We start from the raw sequence: 18,149 nt of genomic DNA, 5'->3' as shown, positions 1-18,149 counted from the left end.
AAACAGTATTCTATCTGCTAGCATAATATTCTAAATTATATATCAAAAAAGGTTAAAAACAAAAGAATAAATAAAGATATATAGAGACATTGAAACAAAAAGAATAGAGTTGATAATCTTAATTTCAAAGTTTAAGATTAAAAGAATTAGGGAGGACAAGAGAGCATCATTTTTTATATTTATAAAAGATATACAGTCACAATATAGCTATGATAAGATGGAACTTTATGTAAATAAATAATATATCATATTGACATAAATAATATAAGAATTGCTGAATATGAGGAGAGACACTACAAAAGCCAATTTTCTTAGGAAATACCTCACCTATATCACTACCTTTGACAGATCAAGTATAGAAGAATTCAAACTACATTTTTTAAAAATGGATTTAATAGGTACATAATGCTCACCCACAAAGACTACACTGTCTTTTAGAAATCTATAGAATGTTTATAAAAACAAATTACATATTAGATAACTCAGTTAATTCTAAAATGTAGAAATAGGAAATATTGCACTTTTATCACAATAAATAAAACTAATCATATATACAAATATATAAACAACATGAAAAACCTTACTGCAAAAATAAATTTCTAATTATTTCAGGTCAAAAAAGAAAGAAATAGGGCTTTCCTCGTGGCTCAGTGGTAAAAAATCCACTTGCCAATGCAAGAGAGACAGGTTCAATCCCTGGTCTGGGAAAATCCCACATGCTGTGGCGCAGCTAAGCCTGTGCCCACCACCACTGGGCCTGTGCCCTAGAGACTTCTGAAGCCTGCGCCCACAGCCACTGGGCCTGTGCCCTAGAGACTACTGAAGCCTGTGCCCACCGCCACTGGGCCTGTGCCCTAGAGACTACTGAAGCCTGCACCCACAGCCACTGGGCCTGTGCCCTAGAGACTACTGAAGCCTGCGCCCACAGCCACTGGGCCTGTGCCCTAGAGACTTCTGAAGCCTGCGCCCACCGCCACTGGGCCTGTGCCCTAGAGACTTCTGAAGCCTGCGTGCCCAGAGCCTGTGCTTCACAAGAGAAGCCACGACAGGTAGAAGCCCAAGCACCACAGCTAGAAATTAGCCCCCATTTGCTGCAGCTGGAGAAAGCCCAAGCAGCAGTGAAAACCCAGCAGAGCCAGAAATAAATAAATAAACAACATTTTAAAAAAGAAAGAAAGAACACATTTGACTATTTAGCAAAAATGACATTGAGAATTCCATATAACAAAATGTATTTTATGCTGATAAAGCAGGCTTGGAGGTAGATTTATATCCATAAATGGATTTATCAATAAATAAGGAAAATGAAAATTAATGATCCATTCAAGAATTTAGAAACTGTACGAAGTAACTAAGGGAAAGCATGAAGAAGACATTAAGGAAGAAAAGCGGGGAGGTAACATCAAAAGCTGAGGTTCTGGAGTCAGAAAGAGAGGAGCTGAGTCTCAGTTTTCCCTCTTACTAGTGGAAGGCTTATTACCTGGCCTGCTGAAGAACCATTTTCTCCTATGTAACATGAGCATTATTAAAAGATTTGCCTTTGAGGATTGTTACAAGAAAACGAGATCTTGTGTATTAAAAACTGAGTACTTTATGGTAAATACTTAACTGTTCGACATTATTTCTTTAGAACAGACAAAAACTGCACTTGATAAACTCAAGTGCTGTTTGTTGCTATTGCTAAAAGAAAAAAAGAAGGAAAGTCAAAGGATAAAATTTAAATACACAAATTTACAAATGAGCAAGGAACTATGGGTACAACTTGGGAGAATGTCCTTTAAAACTCTATCCCGGTAAATTATTCAATTCCAACAAAATATATCAATTGTTAGTAAAATACAAATTCCCAAAAGTAATGTATCATGTTTGAATATCTATTTGTAACTGCATAGAATACCTCTAGAAAAATGCACAAGAAACCAGTTAAGGATTGAATCTGGAGAGAAAACAAGAATAACGAAGGACAGCTGTTATTATGCAAAAACAATATTTAAAAAATCAAATATATAAATTAACAAGTTACTAGCTTGCTAGGCTGTGTTTGGTTATTAATTCACGTTTGAAGTGACATATATTGTGAAGGTCATATGAAATAAACTTTTAAAAGTTTTATAAAGTACTCAAAAATATGAGATATTATACCATTATATTTTGTTGCACTTATTTATAACATAAGTAGCTAAAATATCACTGTAGAAAAAGTTGATCCCACCACACAGCCACTGATAAGTTTACCTGTGTTCCATTTGGGCTTTTTTTTTTTAGATTTTGTTTTTCTAACTTATGACTCTCTTCTGGGTAGAAAAAGTAGTAGAGAAGAGAAATGCTGAATTGAATTTACCACTACTGCCTTGCATATTTTATTTGCTGAGGCTCAGGAATGGACAAATATAATTTTAATAGGTTCTGGAGTTTTATTTCCTGAGCGGAATAAAACTCAGAATTGATATTATGCATAGTAGGATGGGTAATTATAATAATGTGATTAAGTTTGTATGAACCCATGCATTGCAAGTGCAGTATGCTTTTACCCTTTCAAATACAAAATCCAAATAGGGTGCTGTATTAGTTTTCTGTTGCTGCATAATAAATTATCACAAATGTATCAGCATAAAACAATACCCATTTATTATCTCACAGTTTCTATGGTTGAGAGTACAGGCACAGCTTAACTGGGTTTTCTGCTCAGGGTTTCACAACTCTGCGGTCAAGGTGTTGGTCAGGGCTGTGTTTTTTGTGTTTTTTTTTTAATTAATTTTTGGTTGTGATGCGTCTTCGTTGCTGCATGCAGGCTTTCTCGAGTTGTGCTGAGCAGGAAGCAACTCGTCACTGCAGTGTGCAGGCTTCCTGCCATGGCTTCCCTTGTTGCAAAGCACAGGTTCTAGGCACTTTGGCTTCAGCAGTTGTGGCATGAGGGCTCAGTAGTTTTGACTTGTGGGCTCTAAAGCAAGGGCTCAGTAGCTGTGGTGCACAGACTTTGTAGCTCCATGACATGTGGGATCTTCCTAGAGCAAGGATTGAACCCATGTCTCCTGCATTGTCAGGTGGATTCTTAGCCACTGTACTACCAGGCAATGGCACCCCACTCCAGTACTCTTGCCTGGAAACTCCCATGGACGGAGGAGCCTGGTAGGCTGTAGTCCATGGGGTTGCGAAGAGTCGGACATGACTGAGCGACTTCACTTTCACTTTTCACTTGCATGCATTGGAGAAGTAAATGGCAACCCACTCCGGTGTTCTTGCCTGGAGGATCCCAGGGACAGGGGAGCCTGGTGGGCTGCCATCTGTGGGGTTGCACAGAGTTGGACACGACTTAAGTGACTTAGCAGTACCACCAGGCAAGTCCAGGGCTTTGTTCTTATCTGAGGCTTGGGGTCCTCTTCCAAGCTTATGCATTTGCTGGTCAAATTCATTTTCTTGCTGCTATAGAACTCACGGTCATTTGCTTCTTGAAGGCCAACAGGAGAGGAAACCTCCTACCTCTAGGTCATCTTTCAAAGGGCTTGCCTGCTTAAGTCAGCCCTACCTGGGTCAATCTTCCTTCTAACTTGAAGTTAACTGATCATGAGACTCTAATTATATAATCAAAGTCCCTTCACTTTGCCAAACACATAGGTAACCTAGTCATTGGAATGGCAATCCCATCATACTCATAGGTCGAGCTCAGATTCAAGGGGAGGAGATTTCATGGGATATGAGCATGGAAGGGGCCACCTTCACAATTCTGATGACCACAAATGCTATCTCACATTTCTAAAGAACATATATCAGTTACTAAGACCCAAGCTTGCAATCAGATAAGTTAAAAATGGTCTGTGAAGTATCCAAATAAACAAGCAGTAACTAGCAAAAAATGACAGCAGGGATGGTGCAGCAAAACATCAAAAATGTTTTTAAAAAGGAAATACAATCCTCAAAGCACAGCGGCTTGAGGCTGTAAGCGTAGGAGGCACAGGCTCCAGATACTCCACTAGAGCCTGAGGACATCATCACTTGGTGGGAAGACAGCCTAATGCCTGACAAGTTCAGTTTTGTTTTATGCGCTCTGGTTAAGAAAGCAGGAGTGTTTACAGTTCAGCCTCGGAAAAATTTCTCTTCATGTAATTGACATCAAAGGATGGCTAAGCTTCAGATACCTGGAAAATTAATTTACATGGAACGACTCTGCAGTGAAGCAGGTGTTCGGAGCTCTTGGGTGAGACTTAAAGAGTGTATTTTCAAGCTGGGCAGTTCAAGATAAGGAGTGCAGAAGAACTCAGAAGCAGAGGCCAGGGTCCAGGTTATGAGTGCCATCACTTCAGAGAAAGTGGCAAGCAGTGAAGCCTGGAGCAAGGAGCCGAGGCTATCCATCTCAGCCTGGAAGATCTCTCTACATACAGTTGTTCAGGGTCAAAGCTAGGCAGTTAACTTTTTAGAGAAAGACACAGTAACTGCCGAGCTGTGGACTTGGCTGCAGAGCCCTGGGGGCCAAAGCCAGGGTTCTGCTCTTAAGCAGCCATCTCCCCAAAGCTGGTGGCTTTCCTCAGCTTTCGAGTTCAGTTCAGCTGCTCTTTTGGAGGACCAAGAGATGAGGAAAAGGAGAGATTTCACCTGCAGACTTTCCTGTTGTTATTTCCAAAGCAGTTACACACTTAAATTTTCTAAGTTTCCTTTTGTACTTCTCCCAACAAAGAAGTGGTAGAAATTTGTCAGGGAAGGTGAGGAGCTCAGAGAAGTAAGCAATCACATGTCTTGAAAGATATTAAACTAACGCAACCAGCACATTGGAGAGATATGATTGCCAGTTCTATAATTTCCTAATCACAGGAACATTTTCAAAATGAGTTCTATTTTTTAAAGTATTACTTGTGCACCTTGGAGGTGATGTATTCCAAGCTGATCTTCCTTTCCAAAGATGCTATTTTAGCGCTTTTCCAAATATCAGTAAATGGCAACCCCATCCTTGCCATAAATCTTGTAGTCATCCTTGACTTCTCTCCCTTACTTCACATCTGACCCACCAGCGAATTCTACTGGCTTCAGAGTACATCCAGAATCAAACCATTTCTCATCATTCCCACTGCCACCTCCTGCTCTGTGCTGCTATCATCTCTTACCTGGATCACGGAGTAGCCTCCTGAAGGGTCTTCCTGGATCACGGAGTAGCCTCCTGCACAGTCTTCCTGCCTCAGGCCTTGATCCTCTTCTGTCTCTTATCAAAATAGCAGCCCAGGCAATCCTGTTCAATGAAATAGGGCATGTCACTCCTCTTACCAAAATATTCCAATGGTTTCCCATTTCACTCACTGGAAAAGCCACTGTCCTCACAAAAGCTTCTAAGGCCCTACAACTGCAACCCTCAGTCCCTGCCTCTGTAACCTCATCTTCTACAATGTCTATCCTCCCATCACTCTGTTTAGACCACACCAGCCTTCTTACAGGTGAGTTTGCACCTCAGGACCTGAGTGCTTGCTGTGATCTCTGCCTAGAATGCCTTTCTCCCAAATGCCACTTCCTTCAAGGTTGATTAAATGGCCTCCACCCTCAGTCCCACACCTGTGTGCGTGCTCAGTCATGTCCAACTCTTTGCAACCCCATGTGCTGTAACCTACCAGGCTCCTCTGTCCATGGGATTATCCCAGGAAGAATACTGGAATGAGTGCCATTTCCTCTTCCAGGGGATCTTCCCAATGCAGGGATTGAACCCACATCTCCTGCATCTCCAGCAATGGCAGGCGGGTTCTTTACCACTGAGTCACTGGGGAATCCTATATCTGGCAGATAGCATATTCTCACTGAGGCCTTCCTTGGGCACTTTCTCTAAACTGCAAGCCTACATTCCACATCTCACTCTCGTGCTGTGCTATCCTCTTTAACATTCAGCACAATTTATTTTAATTGCTTCTTCTATTTACTGTCAGACTAGTTTTTGTCTGGTCTGTTCTCTGCTCTGTCCCCAAAGTCTAGACCAGTGCTTACCAAATTGAATACATTCAGAAAGATTTGTTGGAAGGATGAATGGATGCAGGCACTGAGGGGAATAGGAAGTACTCCCCCACCACCTCCTTGGAGGTCTGATTTTTGACTCACAGTGGAGCTAAGCCCACCAGCCTCAGCCCTATCCCATGCCAGCCATGTACCACATTCCACACCCTCCGCTGTGTGTCTCTGAATATGTGGGTCCTGCTGCCTAGAATGTCTCTCCTTGTTTATCTCACCATTATTTTTATCCTCATTTATTTCACTACCAGTGAGTTTGCTGGCCATCTGGTATTGCTTCTTTGGTCAATTCAACCAAAATGTGCCAGGCTCTAAAGATATGCAGACACACTGTTCTAAGCTCTTAAAATAACCATCTTCTCTGGTCTCAAAAAGTTTATGGTATAGAGAGACAAGCAAACAAGCATACAAAATAATTATGGATTATGAAAAATACTGTAAAGGAAATAAGGAGAAAAGCATGACAGAGAATAACAGAAAGGGCAATACTTACACAGGGTATTTAGGGAGGGAGGGCATCTATGAAAATAGATTTAAGGATGATGATAACAGTGATGACAGATGATAACAGAGCTGAACTTTTATGTGACCCCCTCGGATCCTAGAAAACAATGATGATTAAGAAACCTCAATGTTTTCTTCTCCAGTTTCCCCATCCTTTTGTGTTCTAGAAAATGACTAGCTGTAATGAGCCATCACTCCCCACAAAGCTTAGATAAGGCTTGCTGTCCACTCTTTCTCATGACTCCCATAAGATTTGTAAGTGGCTCCCATTTTTGGCGACAAGGCCAAACCCAGACCATTCCCTATTTGTTGACACAGTCAGAGATCTCTAACTTTCTTGTCTCATGAATAATTAGCCAAGATTAGAATTGTTTGTTCCCCTGAAACCAGCTAAACATTTTCTGTTTCACTGAAGCTTCCTTTGATTGAAAAAAAAAAAAACAATCCCAACTATAAATGACTCCACCTGTAACTTGTCTGCTCCTCCCTATAAAATCTAGTACAATCCCCCTCCTGAGACATGGCGCAGTAGGCTAAATAAGAGCCCTCCAAGGTATTCATGTCCTAATCCTTGAAATCTATGTATATCTTACCTTTCACGGAAAAAGGGCTTTTGCAGATGTTGTTAATGTGGTTGAGTGAGACAGTGATCCAGATTATCTGGTTGGACCCTAAGTAGAATCACAAGTATCCTTGTAGGAGGGTTGCAGAAGGAGACAACTGTAGATAAAAGAGAAGGCAGCCATATGATAGAAACAGAGTCAGAGAAAAAATACTACATCACCGGTTTTGAAGACAGAGGAAGGAACCATGAGACAAGGAACTCAGCTCTAGATGTGGGAAAAAGGAAGGGATCAGTCTCACAAGGACCTTCCATAGGCAGCACAGTCCTGCCAATATCTTGATTTTAGCCACGCTAAGATTCAGTTCAGATTTCTGGCCTGCAGAACTATAATAGAATAGCTTTCTATTCTTTAAAGCCATCAGTTTTGCAATGGTCTGTTAGAGGAACGACAACAAAATTAATGCATACTCCAATCTTCAGATCTGAGGGTTTCCCCTATTGCAACAGCCTGAATAAAATCCACCTCCTCACTGATTCATTCTTTTGTCTTTGACAGTGCTAACCATAAGAAGAGCAGGAAGCAGAACACCCCTGGCAGAGTGACCAACATAGACAAAGGTCCTTAGACAAAAGAGAATGAAGCGACGCAGCAGCAGCAGCAGCAGCAGAGCCTATGAGATGAATGTGACTCGAGTTGAAGCTGAATGTTAAGAGTCTGATTAGGGCTTCCCTGGTGCCTCAGCAGTAAAGAATCTGCCTGCCCATGCGGGAGACACACGTTTTTGATCCCTGGTTCAGGAAGATCCCACATGCCATGGAGCAACAAATTTCATGCCCCACAGCTACTGAGCCTGTACTCCAGAGCCCAGCAGCCACAGCTACTGAAGACCATGTGCCCTAGAGCCCACGCACTGCAAAACAGAAGTCACCACGATGAGAAACCTGTGTACCACAACTAGAGACTAGCCCCTGATCTCTGCAACTAGAGAAAAGTCTGCACAGCAATGAAGGCCCAGCACAGCCAAAAGTAAATAAATACATATATTTTTTTTAAAGAGCCTGAATATAAAGGGCCCTGGGTCATGGTGGGGAATTTGGATTTTATTTGTGATGAGAAGCTTTTAGATTTTGAGCATTAAAAGTAGACGCAGCAAGATTACTTAGCAGTTCTGGTAGGAGATGTTGGTGGACCCCAGGATGTGAGAAGAATTTAGATACAGCGTTAGGTGAATCAGATTCTGTCTCTGTAAGGGTTGAAATATGAAACAGAGTTCAGTCAAGTTGGAAAAATTTGAGGAGTGTTTACCAAAGGGGTATTTATAAAGGTTTCACAAGATATGGGAAACCAAAACCACACAGGGGAGTACAGTATCTTGGAGCTTATAACAGTGCTAGGCCTGAAGGGAAAGGGAGAGAAAACAGTTTCCAGAGCCTGGAGAAGGGCAGCCATAACAAGAGCAGCCGTCTTCAGTGGAGTGACACAGCCACCCAGAGGAGCTCTGATGTTACCCTCCCCTCTACCTCTGACCTCCTGCTGGGTTTCTCTATTGCCAAACCCAAATGCAAGCTGCGGAGAGCAAGAGAGCTCATTGATGAAGTCCCTACAGGTCAGCCTCCCCAGGCAGAAAGCAGGACAGAGAGGGATAAGACTGGATACAGAGGGAATAAAGAAAGATATGTAGTAGAGACCTGAAAATTAGCCCAATTCATTAAAAGACAGGGCTTCCCTGGTGGCTTAGTGGTAAAGAACCCACCTGCCAATGCAGGAGACATGGGCTCGATCCCTAGGTCAGGAAGATCCCCTGGAGGAGGAAATGGCAACCCACTCTAGTATTTTTGCCTGGAAAATTCCATGGACAGATGAGCCTGGCAGGCTGCAGTCTATGGAGACTCAAAAAGAGTTGGATCTGACTCAATGATTAAAGATTAAAAGAAAATGTGGAGACCTGAATTTTCTACATTATTTCCTTAATACTCAGTTTCACCTACCCAATGCCAATAGGCACAAAAACAGTGAACTTTCACCCTTCTGTCTTTTCTTTGAACATGTACAACTGCTCTTTTATCCTAAAGGCAATCAGGAAAGACAGCGATTAGAACACTTGTGAGTACTAACAATGTTCAGTGAAAAACCTCTTTTGATAAAAGTGTAGAATTTGAGGAAATATTGCCACATCAAAACTAGGTAATATTCACTTCATATTGAAGAGAACTGAGTTTCTGCAGCCAGGTTAGAACAGGTTGTTTCAGAGGGATAGAATATTAAATTACAATCAGCCAAACCACAGCAAGCCTAGTTCATACATCTCTCTGCATGGATGCCCATATTTTACCATTGTCTTGGTTTCTTTTTTTTATTATTACTCTGGAAGATAATTCAATTTGCATTGCACATTTCCTCACAGAAATTTTGAATCTTATGAATATAAAAATCATGGACTTGGCCCAGTTTTATTTTAATCAGTTTTTCTGTTTCCTAATTCAGGATTAACTTCCCAGGATATATGCAGAGATTTAGTAGCAAGAGCAACCGTGTGCACATTAAAACATGGAGAGTTTCAGCAGCAATTTGAGTTATGGTAATTACTGGGTTTGTTTACACAGACACAGATGAAAAGCATAACCTTTTTGTTCCTGTCTTTTTTTTTTTTTAATTTGGAAAAATTGTGTGCTACCAACAGAAAAATCATACAGCAGTTGTTTAATGTCATGGAGGAAATCAGGTGCAACCAACGAGACTGAGAAATAAAGAGATCAGAACTGTCTGAGGTGGTGTCTTAACTAGGCATCCTTTTTCCTGGATCCACCCTCAGTGTTATAGAAAGACTGTGGTGCTCACATTCTACTCAGAATGATGGCCACAGCATTCACCTCCACCCAGATCAAGTACCCCGTGGGTCCTCCACTCCCAGACCAATTCCAGTGTGGCCCCAGCATCGATTTCTGCATCTGCAGTCATTCTCCATACCCTGCGCCCTTCCATTTCTCCATCCAGGGAGTAAGCCTGACCAAGACCAGGCCCGTGTGAGGGAAGAGGAGAAAAGAGAGGCAGATGCTTTCTGGCAACTGGGTACCAATGGGAGAGGCATCAGTGCTCTCAGAGAAGGTGAGATATTAATCCTATTCCTGGGAACATTTGTGGGGGGAAAGGTCTGCTTTCGTAAGGCTTATTGATCTCAGATCTGGAAGCTTCCACAAGACACCCATGCTTTCACAACAACCAGGTGGTTCCCTTAAAGGCAGCAGGCAGACAGACTTTCATATGTCTTAGACTGGTCGAACAGGGGTGAAGTTACCCGAACAACTAACACTTGATCTTCTCCTACATCTTCCACCCTATTTCCATAACAAATTGACTGTGCTGCTACTGTGCTCATTCATATCCAACTGTTTGTGACCCCATGGACTATGGTTCGCCAGGCTCCTCTGTCCATGGAGTTTTCCAGGCAATAATATATGGAGTGGGTTGCCCATTTTCTGCTCCAAGAGATCTTCCTGACCCAGGGATCAAACCCACGTCTCTTGTGTCTCTTGCACTGGCAGGCGGATTCTTTTACCACGGCACCACCCAGGAAGCCTACCAAATCAACGCTTTGGGCCATCAATCCAGCTGAACAGGAAGTCCTATTGATTGTCTAAAATATCCATTCTAGGTGTTTATGATAAACATAGTAATGGCCCCTAATGACATCTACACTTTGACCCCTGGAAAATGTGTGTATTACCTTATATGGTAAAAGGGATTTGGCAGATGTCATTAAGATTACTAACTCTGAGATAGAGGAATTATCCCAGATTATCTGGGTGGGTCCAGTCTAACCAAACGAGTCCTTGAAAGTGGAGAAACTTTCCCAACTACGATCAGAGAACTAGAGATATAGCAGCATGAGGAGTAACCCGCTGCTACTGTTTTTAAAGATGGAGGGTGGAGGTCACAGGCAGGGAATGTGCTCAGCTTCTGGACGCTGGAAAAGGCAAGGAAATGGGTTCCCTCTTCAAAAAAGGATTGCAACCTTGCCAACACCTTGATTTTACCTTGTAAGGCCCATGCAAGACTTCCAAACTAAAGAACTGAAGATAATAAATTTGTATTGTTTAAGCCACTGAGGTAATTTGCTGTGGTTATTTGTTACAGCAGCAATGTAAAAACTTATACAGTCTTCTTCACCTCAAGCTTGGATTAACACAATAGAAAATTTTCAGTTTCTCCAGCCTCTCAAATATCTAGGTCATCATAGTAATTCTTACTCCCCAGACTCTTGTCAACTATCACTCTATTGTTCAAGGGTCTACAAATGGCAATGTTTTCAAACTCAGTTCAGTTCAGTTGCTCAGTCGTGTCTGACTCTTTGCGACCCATGGACTGCAGCATGCCAGGCCTCCCTGTCCATCACCAACTCCTGGAGTTTACTCAAACTCATGTCCATTGAGTCGGTGATACCATCCAACCATCTCATCCTCTGTCATCCCCTTCTCTTCCTGCCTTCAATCTTTCCTAGTATCAGGGTCTTTTCAAATGAGTCAGTTCTTTGCATCAGGTGGCCAAAGTACTGGAGTTTCAGCTTCAGCATCAGTCCTTCCAATGAACATTCAGGACTGATTTCCTTTAGGACGGACTGGTTGGATCTCCTTGCAGTCCAAGGGACTCTCAAGTCTTCTCCAACACCACAGTTCAAAAGCATCAATTCTTCAGCGCTCAGCTTTCTTTATAGTCCAAATCTCACATCCATATATGACTACTGGGAACACCATAGCCTTGACTAGACTGATCTTTGCTGGCAAAGTAATGTCTCTGCTTTTCAATACGCTGTCTAGGTTGGTCATAATTTTTCTTCCAAGGAGTAAGCTTAGTTTTCAAACTAAGCTCCTATAAATATCAGAAGGTCTGAAGTGCCCTTTCTGGACCTGCCAGAGTTCAAAGTGGAAGGTTAGTGAATACTGCTGAAAATGACCCGAAAAGATTCCTTGGAGAGACTGGTCAGCAGAATTTTCCCAGGGCTTCATCACCAAACATGCTGAACAACAGCAATATACTGGTTGGTTTATAAAGTCTTGCAGTGTTGACCACTTACACTGCCCTGATGATAAAACCGGTCAGTTTGCTGGGATGAAACCGGTTCTGCTGCTCCAGCCAGAATGGACAATACAACTAATTTCTGAACCAGGGGCTAGTGAGCAGGGATAGTTACATGACAATATATTGTATAGCTAATTTCCCAGTGCAATCAGGTGCTCTTCAAAGATGAAAGAGGGAGACATGATTTGAAAGAGATCATGTGAGTCAAGAGAGACAGTGCAAGTCTAGAGCTGACTTATTTCTTGGACAACTGTCCAGTTTAGTCCATATAATCCACCCTCCTCTAACCCTTATTTCTTTGCCTGATCTTGCAATCAAAATTGTCAAATATATCAAGTTTCTTGTTGGTTAAACTTTCATTTTACATTCTCCAGTAAGTTTCAGCCTTTTAGTCCTATTAGTGTTGGTGGGGCACCTTTTGTGACCAGCTTTAATGGCCTCTATATGGCTTAACCAAGAAACAGCAGATATTCTGAATGATGCCTGGTCTGCAAATTTTCTTAGTAAAATTATACTACAAATTTATCATTAAGAACAAAGACCTAGGACCTGCCTCTATATATAAGGTAATGGAATCTCTATTAAAATGATCTAGAGTACAGTGGGTTTGGTAAAATTTGTAATATTGGCTAAATGTGAAGAAATTCTTTCCAGCAAGTCTTGACTGCAACAGATTTTCTAGAAATAAATTCCCTAAAGCAGTGGTGCCTAACTAAGTGTGGGCAACAAGAATCACCCTGGAGATTCTTAGTCAGTGTGCGGTGGGATTTGGACAAGTGCATTTGACCAAGCTTTTTAACCGATTCTCACGTGTACCCTGCTCTTAAGCCATTGGTTTTATTTGCTTCTTGAAAAGTTGATGATGCTTTAAAATGAAATAACAATAGTCCTTCTCTGAGCTGTAATCACAGAAATTTCACCTTCTGGTACTCCTACACACAATGGCATAATTCAGAGCCAGCTTTTCATGATTATGTTAATTAACATCGTGTACTCAGTGTACAGTGAGAACTCAGTGCATAGCTCTGAGTTTGTATGTTAACTATTCTGATTCCCTTGAACTTTTGTGGAAGTAATTTGTGAGTCAGTCCAAAGTAGTTTTGTAGCAATAAATGCTTTTGTTGACTATTGGCTAGTTCCTTATTGTTTCTTAACAGTCACTCACCTTAGTGTCAATCTTCTGAGCTACTTGCATTCTTAAGATCCATGTGCTGGTTTTATGAAATTGAAAGGCTACATATATTTTTCTGATCTTTGCATTCTTCCCAAGGGCCTTGTAGGAATAGCCTTGTGGGTTTCATAAGCTATATGGTAGTTTAGTGTTTTCAAATAGATACTCCCAGGGGAACAAAAGACATTCCAGGAGTCCTCTTGACGGCATTAGGGACCAAACAATTTTAAAAGAATGAATTTCTAGATAGTTATACATATGTTGTTGTTTAGTTGTTAAGTCATGTCCGACTTTTTTGCAACTCCTTGGACTGTAGCCTGCTAGGCTCCTCTGTCCATGGAATTTTTCAGGCAAAAATATTGGAGTAGATTGCCATTTCCTTCTCCAGTGGGTCTTCCTGAACTAGGGATCAAACTGGTGTCTACTGCATTGCAGGCGGAGTCTTTACCACTGAGCCACATATACTTTTTACTGAAACTGATCTGCCTGTATACTGGTTCTTTTCCATCTCCTTTATTCCAATTCCCCTTTTACAAAAGATAGGCTACAACTCACCATCTTCAGGCTAACTGGTTCTTGTCCTAAATGAAAAAAACTCTGGGCTTGAAATAAAGGGGAAGTTGTAAATTTTGGTACCATAACCCAAAGTATGGCTTCTGTTATTTTTTGGCTTGCACATATTTCTAGCCAAGGTGAAGTGTGGCATGATAAATGAGCTATTTTGGTCCACAATCAGATGTTCTAAATTCAGCTATAGAATTGTGCAGTTATGGGGCATTATGATACTTTCACATTAATATTCTCACCTTTTCCATTCCTGAATAACTGTCAAAGAATGCACTACCCCTGAAGAAGAGTTCAAGAGTTTTGTTTAAATTAACCCAAACTGAGAAAGTTCACCTACATGGAAAGTTTGAGCAAAAGGATGGTAATCTGAGACTAAGATTTGAGAGGATGTTTGAGATGCAGAAAGAAAAGCAAAGAAAGCAATGAAAGTATGGACAAACATTTTTTTAAATGACTGTAAAAAGTAGTAATAGTAATGCTTATTAGATTTCAAGAAAAGATGCATTTAAAATACTAGACAATAATAGGATGTATGCTAAAAAAAAAATTTAACAGAGTTAAAGCATTCTAAGTTCCCTATGCTATCCAGGAGAAAGATAATAATTTTGTTTTAGATCTTCAAAAATGATGGATTAAGCATGCATGTTTTAATTTATCTAAAACAGCAGAATCAGAGAGTAAAACTGAAATAATTAAATAAATTAATTTAAACAAAATTAATAATAAAATTTAAAAGAAGGCAAGAAGAGGTAAAAAGAAAACAGAGTATTTTAAAGGAACCCAAATTAAGATAAATTTAAACAAGGCTATGGTTTTCCCTGTGGTCATGTATGGATGTGAGAGTTGGACTGTGAAGAAAGCTGAGTGCCGAAGAATTGATGCTTTTGAAGTGTGGTGTTGGAGAAGACTCTTGAGAGTCCCTTGGACTGCAAGGAGATCCAACCAGTCCATTCTGAAGGAGATCAGCCCTGGGATTTCTTTGGAAGGAATGATGCTAAAGCTGAAACTCCAGTACTTTGGCCACCTCATGCGAAGAGTTGACTCATTGGAAAAGACTCTGATGCTGGGAGGGATTGGGGGCAAGAGGAGAAGGGGACGACAGAGGATGAGATGGCTGGATGGCATCACTGACTCGATGGACGTGAGTCTGAGTGAACTCCGGGAGTTGGTGATGGACAGGGAGGCCTGGCATGCTGCGATTCATGGGGTCGCAAAGAGTCGGACACGGCTGAGCGACTGATCTGATCTGATCTGAAACCCATTGTGGAACTTACATGCTAGTACAAGAAACATACATGTGAAATAAGTATGTACATAATTTCATATAGTATTGTGCTATGAAGAAAAATCAAATAGGGTAAAGCATTAGGTAGTGCTTAGAAGACTATTTTTATTTATTTTTTTTAAATTTTACAATTCATTTAATGGCAACTGGCAATCATCAAACTAGCAATGGTTATCTTCAAACATTGTCACACTAGCTGTGCTACCATTTCTCAAGATTGATCAGATACCTAGAGTCACAGACATTTCACACACAAGATGCATCATATAAATCAGACTTGGTTTATCACCAGCATTTATAAAACCGGACTTAGGAAAAGAAGTAGATCTGGGGACACATGCATGGTCTTAATATAGTGAATGTTTAGCCTGCCTCGACTATTAGGAAATCAGAACAGCAAGAATATTCGTAGACTATTTTTGGATAAGGAAAGATCTGAAAGAGGGAGGAAGAAGACTCTATAAGGCTTTTTATCTTGAGCAAGAGAAAAGGTTGAAGAGAAGAGGCTACAAAAAGGAGATTGAGAAGACAGTAGGCGAGATGGGAAGAAAACCAGAGTGTGGCTTGGTGAAGAAATGTTTCAATAAGGTGGGCACAATCAACTGTGACACTAAGAACGCCTGGTTAATTTTTTACACACATCTTTCCCAGACCTGGAGAACACAGCCAGGCTCAGTATTAAGAAGAGTTTCATAGTCTCATTAGGCATACCTAAACCTAGAGAGTGGCTGAAGTCAGACTACCTGAAGTTGAATCCTAACTCTGTCTTTTTCTGGGTGTGAGCTATGTGGTCTTAGGCAAATTATTTGACCTCTCTGTGCTTTGATTTCCCCAGCCATAAAATGGGTATAGTAACAGCACTTGTTTTCTCTGGCTGTTGCGATTAAATAAGTTAATATTTATAAAACACTTAGAATATACCTGAAATATAAAGTAATCATCAGGTATGTCCTTATTAAAAAGTGAAAAATCTCTAAGATAGCCAAGATAGAAAGGACAACTTTGCTTATAGAGTACAGACTTGCATCCTCAGTAGGTTCACATTGGCACAAGACTTAAGTAAATTATCACCATGACTGATAAGATAATTATATTCTGATAAACATATGGCATGAAATAAACTATGGCTAGAATATATCTAGTTCTTTTTTACTGTAGTATCCTGAATTTAAGGTGTATATAATTTTATATAAAATTATTTTTCAGTTGTCATAAGGAATATTCTTCAAATGCTTGGTGGTTCAGATCCCTAACCCGTTACTCTTTTTCAGTTGGATTATGCCCTTTTCTCTTTTCAATCTAAAATAAACTCAGATGGAAAGTGACATTAATAAAACTTTCAGTCTCCACATTAACAGAAGAAATAGCTGAATACTTCCTTGGTCCTAGGTATTACAAGGTGCCAAACAAATCATTTTTGTGTAAAACACTGAAGTAGGTGCTTTGAAGGAGTCATAAAAGTTTATGACTCTAACTAATGTGAAAGATAAAATGCATGTACTTGAGATAATTGCACAATGGGAGTATATGGCTAATGAATGATACGGTAAGTGTTATAAAAGATAAGGCAGAGTTTATTACTGGCTCTAAGGAAGTTCCATGAATGAAGTGAGATTTTTGTGTGGGCCTGGGTAAAGGGAAACATTACAGTTACTATATTTTAGAATATGCAGACTCAAACTACCTTTAATGCAAACTTAGAAAATTACTAGAGAAAGTATTTCAGCAAAATGAGGAAGTAAACTAAGAAAATACTAGATCCATAAGACCAGGACTCCAATATAAATAAGGCAGGCACAAAGTGAAGTCCCAGGATGTCAGCTATTCAGCAGGACTAGATCATTTGTGCAGATCAGAGCAAGAAAATAGAGTGAGGGAAGGAAAATTGGAACTGATTGGAGATTTACATCTCAGTGTTTCATTTGAAGTGATAGATGTTTGAGGTATAGAATCCTCTGGAACATTTGGAATAAACAAGCAGTGGGTGAAGCAAAAACACCATCACCAATAAAAAGATAGAAAAACAAGGCAATTATTAACTTGAGGGTGACAGATGTAAAAAAAAGAAATAATCATATATTGTCCCCACAGTCAATATTTACTAGTCATGATAATGTAAATACTAACTGCTGACTTATACAGAAGATCATTACAAAACTATGAACAGAAAGCAGTGGAGAGGAGGTTAAAAGACTTAATCCTCAACTATTCTAATCCACAAGGTAATTTCTATGCCATTTAAATAGCAACGTATAATTTGGGAACAGGTAGGGAGGTAAATTCCAATAGAAAAAGTCAAAAAAATAGTTGAAAGTATTGCCCCTGAGGAGTGAGAGCTGAGAGAGGGTCTTCATGGAAGGACTGGGAAGGGATTGATGTTGTTCATTGTAGGTTTGAAAAAGCATTATATGGAGAAAAAAACCTTTTGATTAAAAATTAAAAGAATGGAAAAAATAGAAAAATCATTTAAAACTTTGGTAAGTGATCATATGCAGGGTCTGGATGGAACCTGAGATCTATCATTTATTCATATAATAAATGAGCTCTCTTATCACTCATTCATTCGTTCATTTAATGAATGAGAGCTCTTATCACTCATTCATTCATTCATATATCAAATAGTTCTCAAGCAACACTTTGAGCCAGGCACTAAACAAGGCCCCAGGAATACAACGGTGAATGAAGACACATTTGGTCCCTGCCCTTATGCAGCTTATGTCCACTACAGCAAATAGACAATGAATGAGAAAATAAATACACAGAAGAGACACTGCCTGTAGCAAGAAGTTGTGTGACTAGGAAGAAAAAAAAAAGTGTGCTAGAATGGTGGTGAAGGGAAAAAAGGGTAACTACTTTAGTTGTTTATCAGGGTGGGTCTTTCTCAGATGAGTGAGACTTAAAACGGCATTAATCAAGGAAAGATGTGTACAGACTTGCAGGCAGGAAAGGCTGGTGGGTCTAGAAACTGTGGCCCTGAGCAACAGAAGTGAGCCATATGATG

At 40.3% G+C, this 18,149-nt stretch overlaps 1 long non-coding RNA gene and 1 other non-coding gene across 8 annotated transcripts in view; both read right to left on the bottom strand.

Moving 5' to 3' along the window:
• LOC129621506 (uncharacterized) overlaps positions 1 to 18,149 on the bottom strand; it is a 93,537-nt gene that overhangs the window by 73,981 nt on the left and 1,407 nt on the right. For 4 of the 7 annotated variants that reach the window (XR_008699406.1, XR_008699405.1, XR_008699409.1 and 1 more), the window contains exons 2-4: positions 7,077 to 7,203; positions 6,473 to 6,580; positions 5,097 to 5,218 (exon numbers count right to left, since the gene is read on the bottom strand). This is a non-coding gene — a long non-coding RNA (uncharacterized LOC129621506). The remainder of the gene's footprint in view (positions 1 to 5,096; positions 5,219 to 6,472; positions 6,581 to 7,076; positions 7,204 to 18,149) is intronic. The other 3 variants (XR_008699408.1, XR_008699403.1, XR_008699407.1) reach the window with 2 other exon arrangements.
• On the bottom strand, positions 15,429 to 15,560 carry LOC129622169 (small nucleolar RNA SNORA72). The gene has a single exon (XR_008699847.1). It is a non-coding gene; the product is annotated as a small nucleolar RNA SNORA72 (small nucleolar RNA).

This window comes from Bubalus kerabau, chromosome 10 (genome assembly GCF_029407905.1).
Source record: "Bubalus kerabau isolate K-KA32 ecotype Philippines breed swamp buffalo chromosome 10, PCC_UOA_SB_1v2, whole genome shotgun sequence".
Lineage (NCBI taxonomy): Eukaryota > Metazoa > Chordata > Mammalia > Artiodactyla > Bovidae > Bubalus > Bubalus kerabau.
This window is presented reverse-complemented; position numbering and strand designations above follow the sequence as displayed.